Source organism: Pistacia vera, unplaced genomic scaffold (genome assembly GCF_008641045.1).
Source record: "Pistacia vera cultivar Batoury unplaced genomic scaffold, PisVer_v2 Contig277, whole genome shotgun sequence".
NCBI lineage: Eukaryota > Viridiplantae > Streptophyta > Magnoliopsida > Sapindales > Anacardiaceae > Pistacia > Pistacia vera.
The window spans coordinates 1,304,396-1,317,840 of NW_022196087.1; the positions used below are offsets into that span (position 1 = coordinate 1,304,396).

A 13,445-nucleotide genomic window follows, 5' to 3' on the forward strand; every position below is an offset into this window, starting at 1 on the left:
GTCTAAAAGAAGCATGAGTAGAAGTAGAGAACCTTACTTTATGCAACATAGCATAATTGCACGTCATGAATGCATATAAGAAAGATTTTAGGCATGAGCCATCCATATGCATATGTTTAATTGAGTAATCACATGAGGAAGAAATATGAGAAATGAGAAAGAAACACTCTATGAATAGAGATAAAGAAAAGAGCCAATTCTCTTAGAGTAAAGAGAAAGAAAAAACTAGCACTAGAAGATAAAATGATTCTTAAGTGCTACAGAAAAGAAAAGAAATTAGGTTGTGCGATGGGGAACTCGTGAGTGTAGAGTTACCCTCATGTAAACCGTTATGAGAAAGAACGGTCTCCACCATGAGAGAGCGGAATGCATGTAAATCGCTATGAGAAAGAGCGATTTCCGCCATGAGAGAGCGGAATGCATGTAAATCGCTATGAAAAAGAGCGATTTCCACCATGAGAGAGCGGAATGCATGTAAATCGCTATGAGAAAGAGCGATTTCCGCCATGAGAGAGTGGAATGCATGTGAACCGTTATGAGAAAGAACGGTCTCCGCCATGAGAGAGCGGAATGGATGTAAACTGCTATGAGAGAGAGAGCGATCTCCGCCATGAGAAAGCGAAATGAGATGGAGAAAAAGAAAAGAATAGAAAGAAAAGAAAAGAAAGAAAAATGAGAATTTGAATTAGAAAATTGATAAGAATACAAAGAGAATTTAATGAGTAATGCACGGGGATGATAGCGTAAGAGACTTTTTACTTACTGGGCATCTTTGTGCTCACTCTGTTGTTTTCTTTGTTGTACAGGAAATAGGTGAGGACTTGGTCGGATGGACGTCGGCAAGCGGGGAGATTTGGCTGCACTGTCCACTGTTTTCGTTTTTGAGAGTCTTTGTACACATGATGCTTTGTTTTGTAAAGAATGTAATTATTAAGTAAAGAAATTTTTGGGCCCAACTGTTTTGAGAAATATGCTGTCTTTTTATTAATCTATATTATGAATTTGGTAAAAGAAAGTAGTTGTTACATTAGCCATGTGATTATTGGATTAAAAACTGTCGAAGGAACCAAGCAACTGAACTTGGAGCCCACTATTTATGATGCCTTGATCAAAGAAAGAGTGAGCTCTTGTTATTTCTTTTCCTTTGAATGCACAGAGCTATAATATGTGTTCTTTGATCTGTTTCAGATATTGTTGTTTTTTCTCTGGAGGAATTTATTACATTTTGGTTATTCGTCCTTTTCTATTGCACGTCTGCGAGCTTAAGTTTGAAAACATATTTTTGTTTTTGATTTTAATTTGGTCTTTCGCAGGTGGCTGTTGGAGATGTTATATATATTGAGGCAAATAGTGGCGCAGTCAAAATGGTGGGAAGGAGTGATGCTTTTGCTACCGAATTTGACCTTGAAGCAGAAGAGTATGTTCCTCTTCCTAAAAAGGAAGTTCACAAAAAGAAAGAGATTGTCGAGGTTTGTCTCATGTGAATTGTGGCTTCTTTGTGCATGTTTGTTGATATCATTCATGATGTTTTATTTTATGATAATAGTTATGTTGGATGTTAAAAGACATCAGTTTATGTGTTTTAACTTTTAGATAATGAAAGTGCTTTTTTGTCTTTCTGATTGTTATACTACCAACAATGCTATCTTCTTCTTCAAGTTGATAACTGATTGGCCCTAAGGTGCTCTGTCTTTTCACACGACTTTCGTTTCTGTGAAGAATATTTGATCCAAGTAAACAAACTCAAGTTGATACATAGTTTCTTCTTCTAGAGATTTCTGGCCCATAACTTTTTTTGCTGAACATTAGACTTGCAATATTTTGTTTTTGGGCCTGATGGCTGTAATCTACCCCATAAAAAGTAGCTATGACTTCGATGCCTTTATGACTTCTTTATGGGCATCACACCTATGATGAAATTAATTTTATGTCATTTTGAATTGTCTATTTTCTTATATCAGGATGTAACACTGAAAAATAAACTATGAAGAGGTGGCGGAAAAATGATGGAAAGCATATAAACAAGACATGCAAGCTAAGATATGGATTATGGGATTCAAAAACTTTAAATACTTGAAAACATTATACATTCTCCTTTGCTTAAGTTTGATGAAGACAAGATTAGGGTTGTGCAAAAAAAACCGTTAACCGAACCGAACCGAACCCGAAAATTCGGGTACCCAAAAATTCTGGTCGGTTTCAGGTAGTTATAATGTGATACCCAAATTTTTGGTTCGGGTATCGGTTATTTGCTTTAAGGTAACCGGGTACCCAGTAACCAGTTTTATTAAAAAATAAAAAAATAAAAAAAAACGTAGATTTTCAATTTTCAAAGGCAAAAGCCCCAAATCCCTTATGCCCTAAACCACTCATCTCTCTCACTCTCAACAGCCGCACTGCCACTCATCTCTCTCACTCTCAAATTCTCCAGTCTGTAATCTGCATCTGCATCGCACAGTCACACTTAGCCACTCATCTCTCTCACTCTCAACAGCTACACTGCCACTCATCTCTCTCACCGCACAGCTGCACTCATCTCTCTCACTCTCAACAGCTGCACTGCCACTCATCTCTCTCATCGCACAGCCGCACTCATCTCTCCCACTCTCAACAATACTGGATGGTCTCTTTGGAACTTTGACCGGTTCTTCAGTCTCCGTGTAAGTGTTCTCCCTTTCCTTCAAAATTTTTGCTTTTAATGCAGATGAGATTAATTTTGAGAAAAACAATAGAGAAAATGCGGGGCTGCTTGGAAGCACTCGTGTTGGAAGTCGCAAGGTCATTCAAATCTTAGCTGGCTTTATGATATTCTTCTCAATATTGGGTTTATGATGTTGTGGGCAACTAATGATACTACACGAATAAGATTTAAGTTTTACATTTCTATATCCTTTGGAATATATATGATTAGATGTGGTTGTGGTCCATANTACACTGCTTATTGTAGGACTAGGCAGAGTTTTCTAAGTGTTGTTGATGTGATGGTGGTGCTGTAATTGAGCATTTTTAATGCTTTATATTATGATTGCCTTTTGTTCCATTAAAATTGTGAACTTCAATAAATAAATATTAGAGAATGTGAACTGAATGGTTGATATATCATTGTAACATAATTTTTTTTGATTGTTGCTCAACAAAAAAGGAAAACCATAGAAGACCAGTCCCCTGTTTTTATAGTTCTAATTTTAGACAGAACGTGATAAACAAAATAATAATTATGTTAAAATAGGCAGTATTTTGAAAACACTAGCTGAAGTTACAGAGATGGGGCATATGCTTAAGTTTACACACTTAATCAGACTATTATGATTAGACATTAGATGCAGCATTACTGTGGCTCCAAAGGAAAGGGAAATGTCTAGCTGCATGCATGTTCCACTGGCCATCTTATTCTGTGTTTTATAAATATTATGTTCCTAATCCCACATCTTTCAGTTAATATTGGAAATTGTGGAACATAAATAAGGTGAACAAGTAATGCAGATAAAGCCACAAGAGACTAGATTCAATTTCATTGCTCCGGGCCGGGAAAATCCTTAGGCCTTCTTCTGCAGAGATGTGCAGTGTCGTATGAAGGAAATTCTCTCACTTGTGTGAGCGGCTGAGACAAGTGTGGAGCCGTTGAATTTCTTTCATGGTCACTTGGCCGATAACACAGTTATTCACATGGTTGTCCTTCAACCAACTGAATGGGGATTACCATCTTGTTGCACATTTTTTTATTTTAAGTTTGATTTAAATTTAAAGGTTTTAATTTCGCAAAGATTTATCTTGGTAATTATATGGATTAAATTAGGGCTTCCACAGGACTCTGTAAGGGCAATAACTTTTGGATTGTCTCTTTTTCTCTATAGCCATACTGCTCACGAGCTTCATGGAGTTTTTTAGGTTTGTTTAGTAATTTATAATTAGATTTTAATCATAATTAATATATAGTGAAAAATTAAAAAGAATTAAGGCTCTGTTTGGTTCAAGATTGGGAATACTACTCTTGGTATTCCCAAAAAAGTTAAACAGTAAAATACCCAAAATCTCTCATTTTTGGGAATACTATTTTTAATATTATTTAATTTTTTTTAAACCTTCTAAATTTGTTAATTTAATTAAATACCCCTAAATATTTTTTTTAAAATTACAAAAACTCCCCAACAATCCACATTTACCAGATTCCGGCCACCACTACCGGAAAATGGCCGGAATCTGGTAGGATGGCGCACTACCGGCTGAATCTGGCCGATAGTGCGCCGATCTAGCCTTTTCTGGCCAGATCCACCGTGGATCTGGTCGGAAAAGGCCAGATCTAAGGCCAAAGATCTGGCCGCTGACGGCCAGATCTTTGGCCGTAACACTCGGTCACGACGGCCAACAAACGGTCGTCGTTGACCATCAATGACGACCATTTGTTGGCCGTCGTTGAGAGCAAATACGGTCAGATCTGACTGTTGACAGTCAGATCTGACCGTAGATCTGGCCTTTTCTGGCCAGATCCACTGTGGATCTGGTCGGAAAATGCCATAGTGACGCATGACCGGCAAGATCCAACCGGTCATGCCCCCATAAGGCGACTCCGACCACCTCCGGTGGTGGTCGCCGGCTGGGGGTGTTTGAGGGTGGGTTAGGGGTATTTTTGTTAACTTTTAATGTTTTATTATAGGGGGTATTTTGTAAAAAAAAAAACATAAGGGTATTTTATTAATTTATAAATTCTACATCGTAATACCTGTCCAATTCAACTTTTTTTTAACTTTTTTCAAAAAACTTTTCTCAAAACCCCCAAATTTTGAACCAAACGAAGCCTAAGTTTCTAATTTAATTCAAATTGCTAAGAACTTTATAGCACTTTCCTTGAATACTAAAAATTCATTTAAATTTTCTATTATTTTATTTATAAATTTAAGGCTGTAAGTTTTGGAGGGTCAAACATTGAGCCAACTGCATAGGAAGATAAGAAGTGCAGAGAAGAATCAAGATTTCTAGCCCAGGTAATTTTAATTCTTAATTATAATTAATTAAATTTCAATTATTATTACTCTAAGTTAGAACTGGAAGTTGAAGGAGAATAATTAACAAATAACTAATAATGATTATATATATATAGACTACTTTTATTTTAATTCTTAGGGTCAATTTTGTTTACTTGTAATTAATTCACAAAGTGTTCTTTTATTCATAATATTGATTGAAAAAAAAAAAAAAGAAAAAAAGAAGAAGAAGAATAAAAAAACTAGATATGCAAAGTGACTTTGATAATAAATCGATAATAATTACCAAATCGATGTTGTTAATTGGGATGGTATTCGATCGGCATCTAAAAAAAACTTTTCTCTTTGCTCTATTGTCTATTGTATGTGTTAAAAAGAGAGTGAGAAAGTGAAAAAGTCAATCTTATGTTTATTGCCTTCGTTTGTTTCAGTTTTGGGAATACTACTTTTAGTATTCTCAAAAAAGTTAAACAGTAAAATACCAAAAAACTCTGATTTTTGGGAATACTACTCTTAATATTATTCAACTTTTTTTAAACCCCTTAAATTTGATAATTTAATTAAATACCCCTAAATATTTTTTTAAAAATTGTGAAAACACCCCAATCCACATTTACCAGATTTCGGCCACCATCGTTGGAAAAAGGGCAGAATCTGTTAGGATGGCGTACTACTGGCTGAATATGGCCGGTAGTGAGGCGATCTAGCCTTTTTCGGCTAGATCCACGGTGGATCTGGCCGGAAAAGGCCAGATCTAAGGCCAAAGATCTGGCCGTTGATGGCCAGATCTTTGGCCGTAACAGTCGATAACGACGACCAACAAACGGTCGCCGTTGACCATCAACGACGATCGTTTGTGGGCCGTCGTTGACCAGCTGGCCAGTCGTGCGCCGATACGGTCACTCCGGCCACCCTCCGGCGGTGGTGGCCGGCTGTCCGTATTTGAGGGTGCTTTGGGGGTGTTTTTGTTAATTTTTAATATTTTATTATAGGGGTGTTTTTGTAAAGAAATAAACATAAGGGGTATTTTTTAGTTTGTAAATTCTAGCTCGTAATACCCGCCCAATTCAACTTTTTTTTACCTTTTTTCAAAAAACTTTTCCCAAAAACCTACAATTTTGAACCAAACGGAGCCATTATTTTTCTGATGGAGTCAAACTTACTATTCGGTTGTGAATAAATGATTATAATTTTAAAAATATTTTGGATATAATGCCACACATAGGTTCACTTTTAATTATTGATCTTATGATATTATCAAACTGTTAATGGCATATGGAAATTTACTACTGGGATTTATTATTATTATTTTTTTTTTGGAATATATAATTAATTAATGTTTCAATATTATTGGACTTGTTCAAAGAGGAGGAAATGTAAAGGGGGAAAAGACGATTATATCCTTGACTTCACATTAGTTATAAAAATGTCAAAAAACTAGGAACATAAACTTACTTTTACTTAAAAGATTATATGGACCTTGAAGATCATATATACTATAACAAACTACAAAATATTATTGTTTGGAAATGATAATACGGAAGTTAGAAAACTTTTCGGATATCAAATTGTCTTTACGGCAAACTATGGGTGGGTACATGTTGTTCGACCTTTCTTTCAAACTCAAGGTCACGGGCCCAACCCACTTATAAAAACCCACCCAAGCCCACAACGCATCCACATTTCCGCCAAGCTTTAAAAAAAAAAAAAAAAAAAAAGGGCCTTTTGTCCAGGTAGTTGTCTTTGATCTCTCTTTCGATTTCTTTCTCATTCCACAACTCTCCCGTCCGGCGGCCATATCACCTAGCCAATGTGCTTGATCGTGGCGGCAACATTTATAATATGTAATTTCACAAGGGTGGGCGACTCTCCTTTGGAGACATATGTGATAAGCACTTCAATAAACCATCGTTCTCCTCCCTTTATGAGATTATGGTAACAAAATCAAAGTAGGCTTGAAAGTACAAGAAAGGGGTTGAAGAAAATGGTTTGACCAATTGCCTAAAGCAACATAGATGGAAAACCTTCATCAGGAATTGTACCATTCAGCTTCCACTTAAGAAAGGGAGAGAGAGAAGAAGGTTACACATTATGTGACAACTTGCAATGTTCTGCATCAACTATTTTCAACTTGTAGGAGATTCTCTCAGATATAATTACGGAGGTTTTCTCCCCTGGTTGTTTTGCTCTATATGAAACAACATTACAACCATTCAACATAATGAATAAATTAAAAAGAAGAGGAAAAGAACATAGGCTTTAAATTAGAAATAACCTTAACAAATCAGAGGAAAAGATCTAGAAATTTATAAATATCAATAAATAGATTGCTCTAGCAATTATCACTGATCTCACCCATAAATACTGCAAACAAGAAATTCATGTATTTAACAACATGCTCATAAATTTACTTTAATGATATTCCCACATATATGCAACTATTCATGTATACATAAACTAATAACAGTAATAATAAATTATATATCATGGGAATGAAAATATAGATAATTCAAAATGTACGCTTCAAACATTATAAAAATCAGTAAGATGATTTATTTTACGTTCATTATTTCTTATCATGAGAATAATTGAAATATGAAAAATATCACATATGATTTCCATACTTAATTCAATAAAATAATTTATTTTAAGTAAACTGATAGGATTTGAGGTATATTTGACTCCTATTCAATAAGGTCTTGTTGAATGGAAGGATTATTCCTTTTTATAAGCTAGTAGACTTGAACGTGTTTAATCGGTGTAGGACTCCAACATAAACTAATAACTGTATAAAAAGAATGAAACAAATACATTATAGAAAAAAAGGACTCCCTTTCAGTCTAAATTAACACCTGGGAATGGCCCAAATGCTAATGGAAAAGCCGATAATAGAAACCAGGCCTTGGCGAAAGGAAAGTCAAAAAGTTGTGTAAGCTACAAGTAACAAGCCCAAAAGGAATCCTCCACATTCAGTCCATGGTCAAGGAGAAGGGAGAGCCCGTCATTCACAACCAACCTCCACAACTTGGTCCAGCCGAGGGTCCAAGACTGACCCAAATCAAAAGCTGCTCCATAAAGGCCCATAAATCTTTTTGCTTCATCTTCATTAAAAGCCCAGGGACACCAATAAAATAATCAGACGAAAGGAATAGTCACAGCAGCTCAGCAAAGTGATGAAGATTGCAGCTGCTGTGAAAGAGAAGAAGAAAAGCTTTTGCGAACCTGTTAAGTTCGGTAAACGGCTAATTCAAACAGAACTTAGTTAATATTAACAGAAACTGAACTTGAGCATTTTGTGAAAGAATAAAACGCAGAGTTTTAATCTTTGCTATATTGCTGCTGTTCAACAGAGAAGAGAAGAAGCTGAAGCATAGCTAAAATAGCATTTTTTATCCTCAAATTTTGTGTTTTCTGCTGTTGTTCCAGCTGAAGTTGTGTTTGTTGACCTAGCACATCCTGCGGATTGCCAGCATGTCAACCACACCTTGTGTATAAACAAATGAACTTCATTCTTCTGATTAACGAAAATTAATTAGTTACAAAATTCCTAGAATTCTGTTCTTCTTGTTGAAGCTTCTTTTTCTCTCAATCTCTTTAAATATGAAAAATAAAGAAAGCAATAAGACAATCACACACATAACAACACCAAATTTACGTGGTTCGGCAAATCATGCCTACATCCACGAGCTGTGAGTCAAATGACTAAAATAGAAGATAATAGTACAAGTCTAATAGACTCATGTTAAATCTAAACCCAAAACCGTTCTCTCATATTTCTTTCTAACACTCTCCCACTTAACGCACTCAAATCCTAGAAAGTGAAAATTTTCTCAATAGTCTTTGGCTCTAATTAATTAAACAAGAACTCACAAAGAACGCTCACTCTTCACCTATACATTTTCTTAACATCACCATTCACTAGCCTATATATAATCAAAGAAGAAGAGGAGATGAACATATTAATTTTCATTGGATGCAGAAAGCGTCTCAATTCTTGTGCTTAAATTGCTGCCCTGCACTGCACTTTTTCAGCCTTCACATTCCTTATCATTACAATAAGTTCACAATACCATGGTGAATGAATGGATCCAGAGGCTTGTGCCCTTTAACCCTCTTTAGATTTTTGTATCATTTCAAGGGCAAAAAGGGTTCCCATCCCTTTCTTGCAACAAGCTGTGAATTATTAAAAGACAGACATCAATATTCAGGTTTCAACTAGGCAAAGCAACAACCAAAAACACAAATTTAAGAACATTTCAGTAAGAAATTACTTAAGGGATGTGAAACTGTGCAGTTCATTTGATAAGGACTTGAGATTATCATATCAAGCAAGCCTTCTCTGGCAAAAGATTCAAGCAAAGAACCCTTCTTGATGATCTTTCAAGAGACGCAATATTGGAGAATTTTGCACTCCTTGATCCTGTAGAAATGCATTGAGCTTTTCGTCTCAAAACGCACAAGAATTTCTTATCCAATTGGAAAGCTCATACCAGCATAGGAACTGATATCTCAAAAGTACTGCAAAACATTTTCTAATCAACACTGCTTCGATCACTCCATTCATAGGATTCACCTGGATATTATTATAAAAAAAATTATGTAGCAATGCTCTCCCAGAAAAAAAGGTAATGATTTTGGGAAAACATAAACAGAGAAAGAATATCTTAGATGCTTATATTAAGCGAGTTGTTCTACCTCAACAAGGAGATATAGAGGTCCATTACTTGGTTTGCTGACATTATTTCTTCTTTTAACAAATGAAATAAGACAACAAACTAACAGTGACAGCTCATGAAAACAAATAGCATGCAATGAAGAAAAAATTAAATCTCTTTTTTATATATAAGGAATTTAAAAAACAAATAAATAATGACGTAGAAGTTGTAGACTATCAACCTTTTTACATGGATACTGAACTCTTTTGAAAAACAGTAATTTTACAGGCTTCCAACCTTCCAATTGTTGCAGAGAGTCACTTTCTGTACAAAGCAGTCACCAAGAAAGCTATAATACAACGTTAAACTATTAAAATTTCCTGTCAAATTAAAATTGTAAAATCATAATGGAAAATAAGTCGTTTCATACATTACACATTTGTAGAGAGAAGAATCCACTATCATCTTCCTCTTTAATAAAAGATGATCCTGTGAATCAAAGACAAAGATGATCTGGGATTACACTTTAGTAAAAGTCAAAGAATTTCTAATCCAAGTTGGAAATGTCACACCATAATAGGAATGGATCACAAGCACAATACAACATTTTTAGATCAGCAAACATTGCTTTAATCACTCCATTCATAGGAAATACTCACCTTGAACATTAATATATACAAATCATGTATAAATGTTGTCCAAGAAAAAAGGCAATGATTTTAGAGAACGTAAAACATAAGTGGAGAAAGACTGTCTCACATGCTTTATCAAGCGAGTTGTAATGCCTCGGCAACGATATGTAGAAGTCCATTACTTGGTTTTACACTCATTGTTTCTTCTTTGAAAAATGAATAAGATGCTAGAGTAACCCAAATTTAAGAAAGGTCTTATTTGCAAGCTTGGACTAAAAAAATTTAAGACTAAAAAAGTAAATAATGAAGATTATTGACCTTTTTTCATGGATTCCAGCCTCTTTTCGAAAAACATAATTTTACTGGCTTCAAGCCTTCCAATCAATGCAGAGACTTTATGTATATAGCGCGCCAACAAAGCAATAATACAATGTTAATCTACTATCTAAAGTTGTAAGATCAAAATTGTTAAATCATAGCGGCAAAGTTATTTCATACATTACACATATGTAGACAGAAGAATCCATTATCACCGTCCTCTTCATTTATACCAGATGAACTACCTTAAAGGCTAAGTCAGTCTTGTGCTGATGAGGGCAACTTGATCCTGTGAATCAAAGATGATCTAGGATTACCATTTACTAAGACTTTAAATATAAAAAGTATGTCAAATATGCTTACGTGCAACTGGATAAGGAAAATTTTATGGCATTGCAATCGCAATCTGATTTCATTCCACCTCAACAAAGTATCTCAAATCTGGCAACCATAGATTGTGAAGGAACTTTGGCAGATATTATATAAATCAATAATTGAAAATATTGGAATTTGTGTTGAAGACTTTCTTTTGGTTACCTTTCACCCACAAGAGTTGAAGAAACTGATGACTTCAGAAAGATTCTTGTATTCTTGTATCAAATTGTCTTACTCCACTCTTGGATTGAATCTGTAGAACAACGAAATGGGATATATTCAACACCATTTGTGATTATAATATGGAAAACCATTCACATGTTTGAAATTGACAAACCTAAAATTGGAATGAGATGATTCTGTAATTGGTTCTTCATTTTGGGATCTAAAAAAGGCTCAGATTCAAATTATATGTCTGAGTGGTATAAATTTGACTCCTCTGAGTGATGGAAGCTTAACTCATCTGAAACACAAAAAGATGAGGAAAATAATTCAAATTATATCTCTAATATCAGAGCTCACACATGAGAAATCATAATTTAAATCACCCACAAGAGTATCAAAGCGAAGAATATACATTGATTAAATCTAGTGAAAAGTTATTAAATAAGACAGGAGACAGACAAATTGCAGTGCAAGGTGTTAAAAACAAGTCAATTAAAGTTAAACAAAAAACAATTTTAGGAAACTTTGAAGTTAAGGCGGAAGATAAAAGAAAATAGTGTAAGAAAATGACCAACCTGGGTTGAAGTAAGATGATTCTTAGATTGGATGTTGGGAAATCAAATAACTATGCTCATTCTTGCTCCTCTTCCTCCTTTGAATTGAAGATTAAGTTTCCATCTATGCAAACTTTAGGGATGTGAGCAATCTTTGAGCAGTATTTTCCTTTACCCCTTTTCCACCGTCTTTTTAACAATGGACAATGGCCAATACTTAAATTCAGAAGTGAGGGTGGCATGCTTTGCAATGATTTGAGCTTTGGGCATTTCTTAATGCACAAAGACTCAAGAGAGGTGAGGCTTCCCAACTCTGGAATGGATTCAAGGTTTTCGCAAGTCTCAATCCCCAAACTGTTAAGAGAGGTGAGGCTTCCCAGGTTTGGAATGGATTCAAGGTTTGGGCAACCATTGATCTCCAAACTTTTAAGAGAGATAAGGCAGCTCAAGTCTTGAATGGTTTTTAGCTCTCGAAAATTTTTAATTGCCAGCCATTTAAGAGAGGTGAGGCTTTGAAGACCCAAAGTAGATAGAGAAGTTAGAGAGGAGGTCGCTCCCATGCTCTCTTGAGAAATTGGCCCTGAATCATCACATGCAGTAATACGAAGTCGTCTAAGAGAGGTGAGGTTGTGCAATCCCCCCTCTATTATTGACTTACAGATTTTGGAACCTTCCCCAACATAGAGCTCTGTTAGGTTGATTGGAACACCTTCATTTGCAAACAATATTTGACAATCCCATATATTTAATTCTTGAAGAGAGCTTGGAAATTTGAAGGATATTTCCATATTTGGACAAAACCATATGTAAATACTCTGAAGACATGTAAGATTGAGTAGGTTTGAAGGTACCGATTTAAGTTGATCACACCACAAAAACTTAATCTCTTTGAGACACGTGCTATTTTCAAATGTCTCTACTATTGACTCTAGCTTTGAACAAAAGTAAATATGGAGGTACTCAAGTGCCTTAGGAAAACACTGATGTCTAGATGATAGCGTTGTAAGATTTGGACATGTATTAATCCAAAGTTGTTTGAGTGTGTCAGGCAAACAACCATTTGATGATATGCACGTGAGAGATGGACAGTCATAAATGTCCAAGTACTCCAAACGAGTAGTACTCAAATCCTCCAAATGTTCCAATTGCTTACAATTTTCAATCTCAAGTCTTCTCAAATATAAAGGTAGTATACCTCCTTCAAAGACTGTTAGAGAATCACAATCTTTAATTACAAGCGTTTCTAGATTTTTTTGCTTCAATCCTTCATGTAAAGATTTTAGAGCCTCCCAATTACTAATAGTCAAAGAACTTAGATTGGGAAGAAAATCGATCTCTGGAAACAAAACAAGACTTGTACAATTTACAAAAGACAACTTTTTAAGGGATGTAAGCCTATGAGTACCATGAAGTGGCTTACCAACACAACTCAAATTTTGCCACGAATTTGTGAGCTCTTCACAGCCAACAATCTTTAAAATTTTTTGAAATCCTTCCTTTATCCAATTTCCAAACTTTGGAGTACTTGAAAGAGCCATAGGATTTAAAGACTGGAATTCAGTAGATATAGTACTATGACACACCACTTCCTTGCAGTCATTAATTTCTATTTTGCATAGTGATGGAACACTTGAAATTGAAGCCTTCAACTCTGAACACTTTTGAATAAAAAGCCTTTCCAATGAAGGAAGACTGTTGGGTAATTCTCCAGCAAGTTTCGGACATTCAACAATGGAAAGCTCTCGGAGAAGAGGGAATATTTTA

At 35.2% G+C, this 13,445-nt stretch overlaps 1 long non-coding RNA gene and 1 pseudogene across 1 annotated transcript; one reads left to right on the forward strand and one right to left on the reverse strand.

Annotated features, from left to right (window-relative positions):
- The window catches only part of LOC116133949, a 57,670-nt pseudogene that overhangs the window by 2,527 nt on the left and 41,698 nt on the right, over window positions 1–13,445 (forward strand).
- Window positions 10,950–11,359, reverse strand: LOC116133955. The gene is made up of 3 exons (XR_004128625.1): window positions 11,300–11,359; window positions 11,125–11,215; window positions 10,950–11,028 (listed from the first exon to the last, which is right to left on the reverse strand). It is a non-coding gene; the product is annotated as an uncharacterized LOC116133955 (long non-coding RNA).